General features: G+C 50.9%; 2 long non-coding RNA genes across 3 annotated transcripts in view; one reads left to right on the forward strand and one right to left on the reverse strand.

The window, feature by feature from the left end:
• LOC109551554 (uncharacterized) overlaps positions 1–13555 on the reverse strand; it is a 178990-nt gene that overhangs the window by 25813 nt on the left and 139622 nt on the right. The gene's annotated exons all lie outside the window — the stretch shown is intronic.
• On the forward strand, positions 7142–12737 carry LOC109551555 (uncharacterized). Its single transcript, XR_004528351.2, has 3 exons — positions 7142–7252; positions 9202–9340; positions 10030–12737. It is a non-coding gene; the product is annotated as an uncharacterized lncRNA (long non-coding RNA).

The raw sequence follows: 13555 nt of genomic DNA on the forward strand, positions 1-13555 counted from the left end.
GGGGCCAGAGGTTCAGCTGAGGAAGATGAAAAGGGCTCTGGAGACGATGGTGGTGATGGTGGTACAACCGTGAATGTATTTAATCCCACTGAACTGTTCCCATAAAAATGGTTCCGATGGTAAATTTTATGTTATGTGTATTTGACCACAATGGAAAATTTTGAAAGAAAAAACAAGGGATGAAGCATGTACTGATACATACTCTGCCGTGGGTGAACCTTGAAAACATGATGCTAAAGGGAAAAAAAAAAGCAGTAGCAAAGGTCACATACTGTCTGATTCCATTTATAGGAAACTTCCAGAACAGATAAATCCACAGGGACAGAAAGCAGATTGGTGGTTGCCAGGGCTGGGGAGGGGGATGGGGGGACACTGCTTCTGGGGTGATGAAAACATTTTGGAACTAGATGGGGGTGGTGTTTGCACGACATTGTGAATGCGCTACATGCCACTGAATTGTTACTTTAAAATGGTTACGTTTACGTTATATGAGTTTCACCTCAATAATTCATTTTTTAAGTCCAACAAAAATCACCGATCCGGCCGGTGGGTGTGAGTGGGAGTGAAAATGCTCAGGGCTGCGTGCCGCCCTTCTGCAGGCGGCACTGGGCCCGATGCTCACTGGCTCCCGAGGGTCTTCTCAGGGGGTCTCCTCCAGGGACCACCACCGCAGTCTGTGCACAGAAGCCCCCCCTCAGGCCTCAGGAGCCTTCCAACCTCAGAAGCATGTGGCAGTGATTTTTCCCCTTTTCTGTGGGTTCTCTGTGGTTATCCATACGAGACAGGCCCTGTGTGTTTGCAGGGAGTCACCAGGGGCAGAGGCTCGGATCGGAGCAGCTGGGCAGGGAAACGGAACCCTGGGCGCTGCTGGGTCCACAGGGGGCAGGCGGCCTCCACTCTCTCAGCACGACCTCCCCTGCCCGGCTCAACCAGGGGCTTGCAAAGCCCTTGCCAAGCACCAGGCAGGCGCCCCGTGGGACCAGACAGGGACCAGGACCAGGACCAGACAGGGACCAGACAGGGACAGGGGAGAGGGCCGGGGTGGGGGAAGATGAGACCCTGCATGACAGAGCGAGGCTGGGTCTGCACTGGGGGCTGGAGGGAGAAGCCGAGTTACTGAAGGATGCAGGGAGCAGAAGAACAGCCCAACTCAACAAACAAAACAAAACGATGCTTTGGTGACGGAAACGCTGAAGGTGCAGGAAAGGGTGTGAGGAAGGGCCACGTGCCGGAGCAGGTGGGCAGTGAGGGCACCCTGATGGGGGAGAGAAGGTAAGGGGGGGCGTGTGGAGGTCGTTCGAGGGTGGAGGGTGGGAACTTCAGGGAGCGCAGAGCAGATGGCCTCGATCTTCTAACTGGGAAAGGCGGCCATGCAGAATCTGGCCGAGGAGACGGTGGGGCAGGACTGGGCAGTAGGCAGACAGTTCCCCAGCGGCCAAGGGGTCCAGGACAGGGCGTCCTGTGTGAACAAAGGTGCCTCCCAAGATGCTTCCTGAGGAGAATCCCCAGGAGGGATGTCAAAATGCAGATTCCCAAACTGCTCCCCAGAACTGGGAAGGGACCAAAAACCTGCATTGTCAGGACAGCCGGAGTACACGCTTCACACCAGGCAAGTTCGAAGAAAGAGTGGTTGAAGTGCTGAGCATGGAGAGCCCGGGACAGGCTGGATAATGTGAAACTGCGGGGAAGCCTTTAGCATCCTTTGGCCTCATATAAAACACCGCTGCCCAAAAGCCCGTGAGGAGAAAACTGACGACTGGGGTAAGCCCGGTGAGGGGCGTCTGCCCAGGAGGGTGGGGTTTACACAGGAGGGTGGGGTCTACTCAGGAGCCTGGGGTTTACTCAGGAGGGCGGGGCCTACCCAGGAGGCTGGGGTTTACCCAGGAGGGTGGGGCCTACCTCAGGCCTACCCACGCCTACTCAGGAGGTTGGGGTCTACTCTGGAGGGTGGGGTTTACCCAGGAGGGTGTGGTGGGAAGGCTTGGCGGGGTGACTGTGAGCACAGTTGCAACGCTTGACCTTGGACCCACACTTAGCAGAGACTGAGAGTGAAGGCAGGAGAGAGCTGAAAGACGGTGAGAGAGGAAAAGTGGAGGGGAAAGGTCAAGATTGGAAGTGAGTGAGGGTGAGGAAAACGGGAGCATCTGAGCAGGAGGTGGGGTTTCAGGGTCGGACAGGGGAGCTGGAGTCCAGGCAGCGCTGCTTGGGGCCAAGAGCCATGTTCCCAGGTCACCCATCAGTCCCAGGACATCTTCCTGAGGCAGCCACTTTACACAGATACTTGGGGAGGAAGTTATTTTTCTATTGTAACAAACACTTTCCATTAACTCACATGAAATAGTAAGATTTTTTTAAAAAGCCTTCAAAGGCCTTTCTCCTGGCTGCTTCCGGCTCCGCACCCGGGGTCCGCGCCCCTCTGTGGTTTGGTGATGAGGAATCCACACAATAAAGACAGACACTGGACTCTCGATCTCTGGGTAGGGAGGCGTGGCCAGGCTTAATAACTGGAACGTCATGAAATTGCCAATAATTGACCATTTCTATACGAATGGTTCCTTCCTGCGATTCATCCCAAATCACAGATTCCTTTCTGAGTTCTCTGTCTCGCCACTGCCTCCACCGTGTGGCCTCAGGGGGCACTGCTCCTCCTCCAAAGGGCAAAGGCCACTTCCTGGGCCTCCCGAAGCGTCACCAAGTCAGGGTTGGAACAAAGAAGGCTACTTAAAAAGGAAGTAACCAGAAAGATGCAGGAATCTGGACAGGGCAGCTCCTTGTCCCCTAACACGTGGTCCCCAGACCTGCGGCATCACCTGGAAGCTTGCAGAGTCTCTGGCCCCCAAACAGACCTATGGAATCAGAATCAGCATTTTAACAAGCTTCCCAGGTGATCTGAACGCACACTGAGATCTGAGAAGCACGGGTATAGCTGGCAGATTCTACTTCCTGGGCATCCACCGCCTAACCTTAGCAACCTGGGCCCTGCCCATTTTGCACCCACCCTCAAAAGTGTTCTCTTAGACCCTCCTCTCCCCAGAATCTACAGAAAGCCTGGCCCTCCCAGGAATACAGCTTCACCTCTTCTCTTGGGAGTGTATTAGCTATCAATTGCTGTGTAACAAATGACCCCCAAACTTAGTTTAAAACAGCAAACATTTATTATCTCACAGTTTCTGTGGGCCAGGAATCTGGACATGGCTTAGCTGGGTAACTCTGACCCAGGGTCTCCCACAGGCTGCACAGAGCCAGCAGTCACCACTGGGCTCCACTGGGGGGCATTTCACTTTCAGGCTCACTTGTGCTGGGGCGTCAGTGGGTCCCCACGGGCGGTTGGCTGGAAACATTCATTCCCTGCCACCTGGTTCTTTCCACAGGACAAATCACAACCTATCAGCTTGCTTCCTTCAGAGCAAGGGCTCTGGACGGGAAGAGGGAGGGGGCAGAGACAGACAGACAGGGCAGGCAAGCAGAGGTCACAGACTTTGGCCACCAAATCTTGGAAGTGACATTCCATCACTTGTGTCCTATGCTATTGGTTAGAAGCAAGTCACAGCCCAGGCTTAAGGGGAAGGGGTTACATTGTGGGGGTGTGAGTACCAGGACGTGAGGGGTCACTGGGGACTGTCGTAGTGGCTGTTTACCTCAGGCGGTGATATCATATCTAAGGGGCACCCCACAGGGAAGCCATATCAGAATACGAGAACACAACCGCCATGGTCATGGGCAAGGATTGGCTTACTGTCAATAAGAGGTTTGTTCCCTTTAATAGTAGCTTAAAGGGCAATTCTACATTAGCGTCACTTGGGGAGCATTAAAAATGCCAGTGAAGATCAACTGCATCCTAATTTCCAGGCACTGATTTTTTAAAATTTCCTGGGTTTGAGAATTACTGCAGCAGATAAACAATTTCAGATGCTGCAATGCCAGGGCTGGGACAAAAGAAGACGTGGGGCCGGCAGCTTGGAATTCAGATGGGTGACCTGCAGTGGGAAGGTGGACGGGGTGGGTGGCGGGTGAGCCAGGGGATCTAGACCTCAAGGAGAGTTGCAGGTGAGGAGATAAGACTGACAAAAATAAATGACTTTTTACAATTGCCTACTGTAGCCAAATGACACATGCAAGAGTTAGGAAGAAAGGCAGGAAGGAATGGATATATATGTATGTGTGTAACTGAATCCCTTTGCTGTACACCTGAAACTAACACAACATTGTAAATCAACTCTACTCTAATACAAAATAAAATAAAAATTAAATTATAAAGAAGGACGAAAGGCAGGAAAGAATGGATGCATGTAGACGTATAACTGAATCCCTTTGTTGTACACCTAAAACTAACACAGCATTGTAAATCAACTAGACTCTAGTATAAAATAAGATAAAAATTAAATTTTAAGAAAAGGAAGGAAAGGAGTGAAGGAGAGAGGGAGAGAAGGGAGGGCAGAAAAAGAAACCTGTCCATTTGTAAAGCTTGTCCTCGACTCCGGCTGATGGCTTCAAGGAAATGGAGGGAGAAAAATGAAGACGACATAACCAATAAAAGTGCCTCGTAATCTTTTACTCCTCAGTCCACAGACACACGGAAATTCAGAACTGGAGAGGCTCTGACCATCTCACCACCCCCATTTTATGGGTGCGGAAACCGAGGCACAGAGAGGTCACGTGATGGGTCGTGGTGTTGCTGGGATTGGAACTCACAGCTTTGCACGGGGCCCAGAGCTCCAGCGGCAGGCTTCCCACACACCGCCCATCTCTCCCCATGGGGTGGGTTCCGTGCCTTCTCCTGCCCAGCGGCGTGAGGATGAGACTTACGGGAAAATCGCTGGGGGGAAATACCACGCACTCTCTTATCGTGGTCCTGGGAGAGCATCGTCCACGTAAATATTTCGATAACGGTCAGCCCACAGTAGGTTGGTGGCGCACAGCCAGTACTGCGGCTGCTAATTTACTGTTTGATGGAGCCAACGGGTCGATTATAGCCTGGGCGTCTAACAAGCTCCCCACTGAACTGCACCTGCTTCCTGGAGCCTGTGATGGACTCACGCGGGGCTTCATCCACAGCAGGAAGGTGGCTCCACTCTCTAGGCGAGCCCACCTTCCCCTCTCCACCCTGCACCTCCCCTGCCTGACCGCATCTTATCCGCTGGTCTCAATCCCAGGGACCTGGTCGCTCTGTCCCGTTGCTATGGCCACCAGCCTCACCCCAGGCACCCCAGCGCTGCGGTGCTCACGGGCTCTGACTGACACCCAGGCAGATGCTGAGCCGTTGGGGAAGATATCGTTCTTCTCCGAAAGTTGTTCCAAGGCTGTTCCACGGGACCCTCTAGGCTGTTGGCTGAGTGTTTCAAAGCTGTCCATTTGGCGGCCGTCCACAACCGAGCAGGGATGGTTCATTTCTCTCCTGCACGAGCTTCCAGGCGCCTCTAATCCCAACCTTAAAGAGCTAAAGAAAGCTGTGCCCAGAGCTCAGGACCCTGACTGGTTACTAAACCCTGAAAACGTCACTGGTTGCCACCAATTCTCCAAGCCCCTAAGAGGGTGGTGAGGAATATTGTCCCAAGAGGTCCAGCCTGACCCCTTCCCCAGCTCCTGAGTGTCCTGTGACCCCGGAGAGAAAGAAATCAGTGAGGGGTGGGGGGAGGCAAAGAAGCACATAGTTGAGACTAGAGACGTCCCCTCTTCAAAATCAAAGGCAAACCTCCCGTGTGTGACACAGACTCAGGGCGCGGTCCTGGTGGTTTGCTGACCCAGTGCTTGTGTTCACCGCCATCACAAGCAGCGAGGGGCTCCGAGGGGCTCCCTGAAAACCCACGCTACCAAGTAACACCTGTCCCTTGGGGTGGACAGCATGCCTCTCCCCATCAGAACTCCATCCCGAATCCCGCACTGGGCACAGGCAGGCAGGGCGCCCTCCAGATCAGAAAGCAGCGTGGCAGCAGAGAGCGTTGTTTTCACTATGCTGCTCCCACAACTCCACTCAGCTCCCAAAGCCCGGAAGATGGGAGCCCCACGCCCCAGAGATGTACCCCGTTGTTGCAGAGCCCAGCCCGGGGGTGGGGGCAGCAGGGATGCACTGCCAGGTGTTCACCCACGTGAGAAGGGGTCAGGGTGGGGCAGGCAGCGGCCACTTCTGCTGACCCAACCGCAGCCATTCCAGCCACCGAGGGGCCAGGGCCACCAAGCCCCTCCCCAGGCCTCATCTTTGGCATCGATCTGCCCAGAGATACTTTGCTGAGAATTGCCCTGTCCTTTGCTTAGTTTGCAAATAACTAAATGGAATATTCAAATTGAGCTGCCTCAGAGATGCGGGTTCTTCTTTAGGAGTAATGTCAAAAAGTATCTCTTTCCAGTGAGGGAATATGATCGTGAGTTAATAACTAGTTAAAAATTAATGAGAAAGATGCCAAAGGAGGCTGTGGCTTGAATTTCTTCATACATTTTTGTGCTCACTTGGAATAATTCATTCAGTTTACCATTTCAGTTTGAATGTCTTCATAAAGATTTATGGTTTAATTTTTAAATTGAGGGACAGCGTGTTTTCCTCTAGAGCTGGCAAAGCAAACCTCGAGTTCAAGCCTTGATATTCAGACCCCACCGCCAGGCCCATCACTACCACCGACTTTTAACCACATCCCCTAAAAGCGGGGAACAAAGACGGCGAGTATGAGCGCTGAAAAGGCCAGTGTTCAGAGCGCTGACAGCGTCACACGTCCCAGGAGGGTTAGCACAGACCCCCGTGCTTTCCTTCCCATTCTTCTCCCCATCACCTCTCCCCTCCCGGCACACACATCAGTCCCACTTATTCAAAATGACCCCCAGTCTCTGCAGAGAACATTTAGATGATCAAGAGGCTGGACAGGGTCCAGCAGGAAGAAGCCTCAAACTGGGCAAACAAACTGGGCTGAAATGTCTCCCAGAGCTGCTGGCAGGCTGTTGAGACACACCATGTACTGAAAGACACTTGGAAACTTCTTGCACCACGGAAGCCTGGCGCCTCATGCACACTTCGTGACCTGCACGGCACACGACTGTGATCGCCCCGTCACTCGTTCACAGGCCCCGCGGGTCCCCGAGGCGGCGGCTGCTCCCAGACCCGCCCAAAGCTTAGGCGGGATGAGCAATGTTTTCCAGCCGGGCTGGGCTGCATGTGGTGACTCACGGAAGACTCTGGATAGGGAGGCAGCTCAGGACTCCACTTTATGATGGCGGTGTCCCCGCAAGAACGGGCATGGAGGGAGGCCTGCCACTCTCTAGATGGGTAAGGGGAAATTCAAGTTATTCTATTCTACTCTATTCTATTCTATTCTGTTCTGTTCTATTTTATTCTATTCTATTCTATTTTACTTTATTTTATTCTATTTTATTCTATTCTTTTTATTCTATTCTATTCTATTCTATTATGCTACTGAGTTTCAAGTCGTTGGAAGGCTCATGTGCTACTGGCAGCTGCTGGCTTCCTGAGGCTTTAAACAAAATAAGAATTGTCTTGGGATATGGTATAGCCCAGCACAGCACGCTGGGGGCCAGGAGATGGCTTGGACCTGGCCCTGCCCCTTACCAGCTGCATTGCCCTGAGTCACCTTCCTTCTCAGGGCCTGCACCTCGGAGACAGGCTGCAGCTCCTCCTGCTGCTGCCCTGAGGCTCAGAGGAAAGGCAGGCAGGGCAGTGTCTGTCCCAAGGGGCTGCCGCAGGAGAGGTGCTGGGGGCATCTGCTCAGAGCCAGGGCATGGATAGGTTTTCAGTGTCTGTCACCCAGTAGTCATCGGTCCGTGTTAACTTTGTGCCCCTCCTTTCCCAGATAAGCAGCCACCACCGAGCTGGTTCCAGCAGCTCCACCTGTCAGCCAAGCCACACACACGGCTTCTTAGAGGCGCTGAGTCCTCTCCACGAGGTGACTCCTGAGGGGAAGTCTTCAGACCAGCTGTCCAGCCCTGCTCTGTCACTAGGGGTGGTGCACCTGTGCATGGAGAGATCACAGTTCCTCTCCCCTCCTGCCAAGCCTCCACTTCCCCATATTTAGTTAGAAACTGAGCTTTCTCTCCCATGAACCTAGGCAGCCCATGACCAGTGGGGCTTGAGTTTGTCTTATTTTGTGGCTTCATCACCCTCCACAGATGGCTCCTGTCTCATGGTCCAAAATGGCTGTCCAGATCCAGTCATCTCATCTTATTCCAGATGGACCAGATCCATTGTGATAAGCCATTTTGTAGCACTGAAACCTTTCTTCTTGAGAAATCTTCCCCAGTTGAATAAAATGACTCAGGGGAGGGGAAGAAGGTCTGCTCAGCTCCCCACCCCACCTGCTCACAGAAGGCACCCCTTAAGGAACCCCCTGGGGTTCCCTGGAGCATAGTTAGAGAACTGCAAGACTACCTTCTAAATTCAACATTCTGCTATTCTAAGTATTCACAGAGTCACTTGGGCACATTTCTGAGCCTGACAAAATTAGCTCAAGGATGATGTGAAACACAGAGCAGAAAGAATACAGACAAGATTCCCCTCGGACCCAGCTCTGCAGATCTGCCACCTGGGCAGAACCCACTTGGCAGGAAGTTCCTTGTTAACTGATCTCAGCTGTACACTCAGCAGCTTTGGGGGAGGAGGGAGAAGAGGGGGAAGTAATAGGGAAAAAAGTGTAATCTTATACTGAGGAGGATGTAGGCTGTAGAAACAGGACCTGTAATAAATTAGCATGAGCGGTAAGGGAGTGGAGGGGGCGGGGAGGAGATCAAAACACCTCATCCCAGGTAGGCATCAACTGCTGACCTTGAGCAGATCACACCTGTGTCTCAGTTACCTCCACGGGGGGGCTGGATCATCAGGTAGGGCTTAAACTCTGTGGGACTTTTCCAACCATAAACTTCTGTGATTCTAAGGACTGCAGGCACTTGAGAATGCTGATAACAAGATTGCCCAACTGTCCCTGTTAGCGGTCTCCAGCGACTTGTGTTCATTACAAGGGAGATGGCTTTGAGTCTGTGAGACCAGAGTCTGTACAATTACCAGAGGCAATTTCGGGCACTTCTCAAGTCCAGGAAGGATGTGGAAACATTTGCAGGCCGGTAGAATTGTCTACGTATCGACAAGGATTTTCTATAGCTCTGCTGCTTAGCTAATGTTTTCTGGGGTCACTTTCTGGGGGTCTCAGGTTTACTAATTTTTTACTATTATTTTTTTTTAAACTCCTAAATTGAATGGCCCTGAAGTTGGAAGCCTGAGGAACGAACACAGAGAGGCAGCGAGACTCCCTGAGTTGATTTAACCCTGGGTGTGACTGGACCAGGCTTGTTCAGGTCACAGGTGACTCTTACAAGGTCATCCATTGGCCTGAAGAGGACAGTGCAGGTAAATACAGCATCTTCAGGATGGCAGGTGTCTTGGCTGGGGACGGTGTGGGACGGCATTCCATCCAAAATCTGACAGCAGGGCCTGGTTGCCAGCTGGGTCGCTTCAGTCTTCTAAGTTCCAAAGTCTTATCTGGATGGACTAGGTGGCCCCTAGTTTTATGTGTCCACCTTTGTCAGCAGCAGGGAGCAGAGACACACAGCCAGGGAGGAAAAAGGAAGCAAAACAGGATGGCGCTTACCCACTAAGGACAGAATGTCCCACTACATACGTTAGAACGCTTTTGACTGCAAGAAACAGAACACTCAGCTCCAACCAGCTTTAAAAACAAGGCTGTTTTTATCTCAGGTGATAAGAAGTCCAGTAAGTTCCCAGGGGATTAAAGCCAGTGGTTCAATGATATCATCAGGAACCCAAGTTCCTTCCAGCTCTTGGCTCTCCCATCCTCAGGGCACTGGGGTTGGCCCTAGGCATCTTGTCTCATGGTCTCCAGAGCCCTCAGAAGTCCTGGTTTCACATCTAGACCAGCAGGGCGACTTCACAGGTCGTCCATCTGTGCAGGTTCACAGGGCCCTGTGCTCACAAGGGTCCCAAGCTTCGTTTAATGCTTTGCCGTTGCCATCTTGAAATTTCTAATAATTTTATCTTTGAACTTGTGTTTTTCATTGCTCCTAAATGCACGTGAGCAGAGGAGGTGTATGCAACGTGGTGCCCACCCTCCCCTGCTGCCCCATTCATACGATCCTGATGCCAGGAGCACAGAACCCCAGGGTACCCACACGCCCGGGAATCCAGTGAGATTCAAGCGTGATACACCGGCACTGAGTAACTGGGGGCACCAATGGCCCCTAAAGGCCACGCTAAACACAGAAAGAAGACAACAGAGTTCTAAGAAAACACAGAAGATGAAGAAACCCTATCCTATTCTTTCTAACTTGTGTTACTTCCCTGTATTAGCCAAGCACTTACTCTGAAAATGATGACATAGAAGGAAAAACAGAAGTGGTTGGCTAATACACTAGTGTGGACTGTTCTGGAAGAAAACCAGTAGAACTCCAGCCTGTAACTCCGAAGGCCTCAGTTTCTTGCTTTGTTCCTATCCCTTGACTTTTTCTCCTTTTCCTCTATCAATAGAGCAGCAGGGCAACCACCTAAGCTGTGTGCAGCGGTCTATCTCGCTGTGGATGTCTGTCCAGAACTGAGTGTCATCTTCCTGGACTCTGGCCCCTCCGGCCTCCTTTCCTAAGATGTCACAAGAAAGAGCCCCCTCAGTTTGATGTTCTCTCCTCTAAAGCAGCAATTCTCCAACTTCTTCAGTTCCCCCGGGACCATTTTGAGACGAAAACAAGGAACATCCACCCCGGAGCTGGGAAGAAGACTTATTTTTCACTGTATACCCTTTTTCATATTTAAATGTCTTACCATGTGTATAGATGACCTATAAAATGTGTCCACTAGGTATATTTTTAGAATCACCTATTCTCAGTTGTTTCAGAAAACAAAACAAACAACTCAACCTCTTGCATGAATAGCAAAGAAAAAAATTCAGCTTCTGGAGTTGAGACTAATAAGAACTACGGAAAGTGAGCGATAATTCGTCCCAGAAAAGAGTATACGTCTTCTCAAAGAGTGGCATCAAAATGTCGGGGCCAGTCATCATTTCTCTCTTGAGAATAACTGGCATGTCACAGCTCCCTGGACCCCAGTGTGAAAGCAAGTCTCACAGAGGTCCCTCTGCCCCGAGTTGGGACAGTGCCCTGGCCAGCCTTTGGGGACCTCCCCCTGGCCAGCCTTCCTGCCTCTCCAGCCCCTCCTTTCTCAACAGCTGCTTCTCAAGCCCGTGTAGGGACAGGAAGCCGGGCACGCGGGGAGCACAGTTGGGTGTGGGAGGGCAGAGCACCACGGGCTGCTTCTTCCTTCTTCCTGTTGTGCTTTGGCAACTCTCCACACTGACTCATGCATGGACTGGTTAGAGAATAAAAACTGCTGGAGCCAGAAAAGAGCTGGAGACACTTATTTCCACCCCGAGGAGAGCAGAACTCCCAAAGACACACGGCAGTGCTACAGAGCGAGGACCCCGGGCACCGTGCTCCTGGCCAAGTTCTCTCCCAATAGCATGTATTTGCCCAAGACCAACTTTTGTCCAGAAACAAGAAGACTGTTCTGTTGTTTCTATGTCCACACTACAGCTCGTAATATTTAAAGACAGAACACTTCTATAAGCATCAGCTTCCATCACTAAAGCAGACTGGGTGATTTCTTTTTATTTCTTGAATCACATTGGAGAGTATCATAGAAGCAGTGCTGTCTGCATCAGGGTCTCCCAGCCTGGGCAGTGCCGACACTTCCCGCAGGATAACCCTTTGCCGTGGGGCTGTCCTGTCTTGGTAGGTGTGTAGCAGCGTCCCTGGCCTCTGCCTGCTAGGCGCCGGCGGCACCTCTGCCCCTCAGGTTGCGACAACCAAAAGTATCTCCGGACACTGCCAGATGTCCCCTGAGGGGCAGAGTTGCCCCCAGTTAAGAGCCGCTGATCAAGAGGAAACTACATTATTTGGTTGTCCCTAGAAAACACTTACCAACAACAACAACAAAATTGCTCACAATTATCTTGGCTTTGTAGCCAAATTATACGGGACACTGGGAGAGTCCGAGGCATTCCTCCACAGGCTTTGTGTTTCCACGTAAGCGTGCGAGGAGCACCCCTGCCCCTTCTGCCTGGCGTCCTGCTCCTGGAGTTGATGGGCAGGCAACCGCGGTCCTTCATGGCGGAGCCCCACGCCTAGCGGCTCTTAGCTTCCAGCTTTGGAGTCGGAACTGGGATCAGACTCATGGGAACTGGGACATGAGTTTTTCTGCGTGTTTCTTTTTTCACCTTTTTTTAAAAACCAGTATACAAACAATACATGCATACTGATTATAAAAGCCAAACGATACAGAAGGAACATATACTAACTGTAAGAGGAAAGTCCTCCTCTATCTCACTCCTTTCCCCTTGGGTGACATCCGGTTATCACTTCGCTGCATTTTTTTTCCTGGATCCTTCACCATGCATTTACATAGATGGGGACGTAGTTAAAATTGTATTATTTTTAATGTAATTCTAGGCTTATTTTTCTGTGACCTATTTTTAAGGTATTCCATGTCAGTACATGTGACTCTTTCTTTTTCGTTTCTAAATTTTTATGACCTGTATAATTTGCATGCAATAAAATATTCCTAGGTGACAAATGTATACCTGTGTAGCTACCATCACGGTCAAGGTAAAAGCATTTCAACCACTCAGAAGCGCTCCCGTGAGGCCCCTTCCCAGACCATCCTCTTCGCGCTCAGCCCCAGGCAACAACGGACCTGCTTTCTGTCGCTTGTCTTTTCAAGAGTTTGATATAAACAAAACCATGTCACACGCTGTTTGTACTCGTTTTGTGCGTGGCTACTTTCTCTCAACATAATGCGTTGTTCAATTCAGCCGTGGTGAGCGCACATCTTAGGAGTTTGGGGTTTTTTAATTGCAAAGTAGTGACTCATCGTACGGATACCCCAGCTTGTTTATCCATTCACCTATGGATGGATAGCTGGGCTGTGTCCATTTGGGGGCTGCTGTGAATAATACTGCTGTGAAGACTAGTGGTTAAGTCTCTATGTGGACATGTTTTCATCTCTTTTGAAGAGAATGAATGACTCAGAGAGCAAATGCTAGGTCTTACGGTAAGTGTATGTTTAACTTGGTAAAAAATGCCAAACTGTTTTCAAAGACATTCGTATTCCCGCCAGCCACGTATGAATGAGCGTTCCAGTTGCTCTGTATCCTGCAAGTTCCTTTCTGAGCTTCAGTTTCCTCATCGGTAATACAGAGGTGGTTATGATACCCGCCTCACGGGGTTTGGGAAAGGACCAGATAAGGTTATGCTTAGCCCAGGGCCTGGAGAAGAGTGAAGCTCAGTATTTCTAGGCATTAGGGAAGCCACAATTGCATGTATTTTCAGGCACTTGCTTGACCCTGCCTGCTGGCCCCTCAATTATTTTCGTATTTTTCTCTTTCCTTTACTATCACACTTCCTGAAAAAGCAGTCTATGCCTTTTTGCCTTTTCTCACTAACTCATCAATCCTCCTGCTGCTCTGAAAGGCTCTCTCAACATCCCTCATTGCTTCCATGCACATGGTTCCTAAGTCTGCATCTTGGTCCCAAAAAGCTCTCCGGAGTCCAGAGCCCAATT

The sequence above is a fragment of the Tursiops truncatus genome, chromosome 10, assembly GCF_011762595.2.
Source record: "Tursiops truncatus isolate mTurTru1 chromosome 10, mTurTru1.mat.Y, whole genome shotgun sequence".
NCBI lineage: Eukaryota > Metazoa > Chordata > Mammalia > Artiodactyla > Delphinidae > Tursiops > Tursiops truncatus.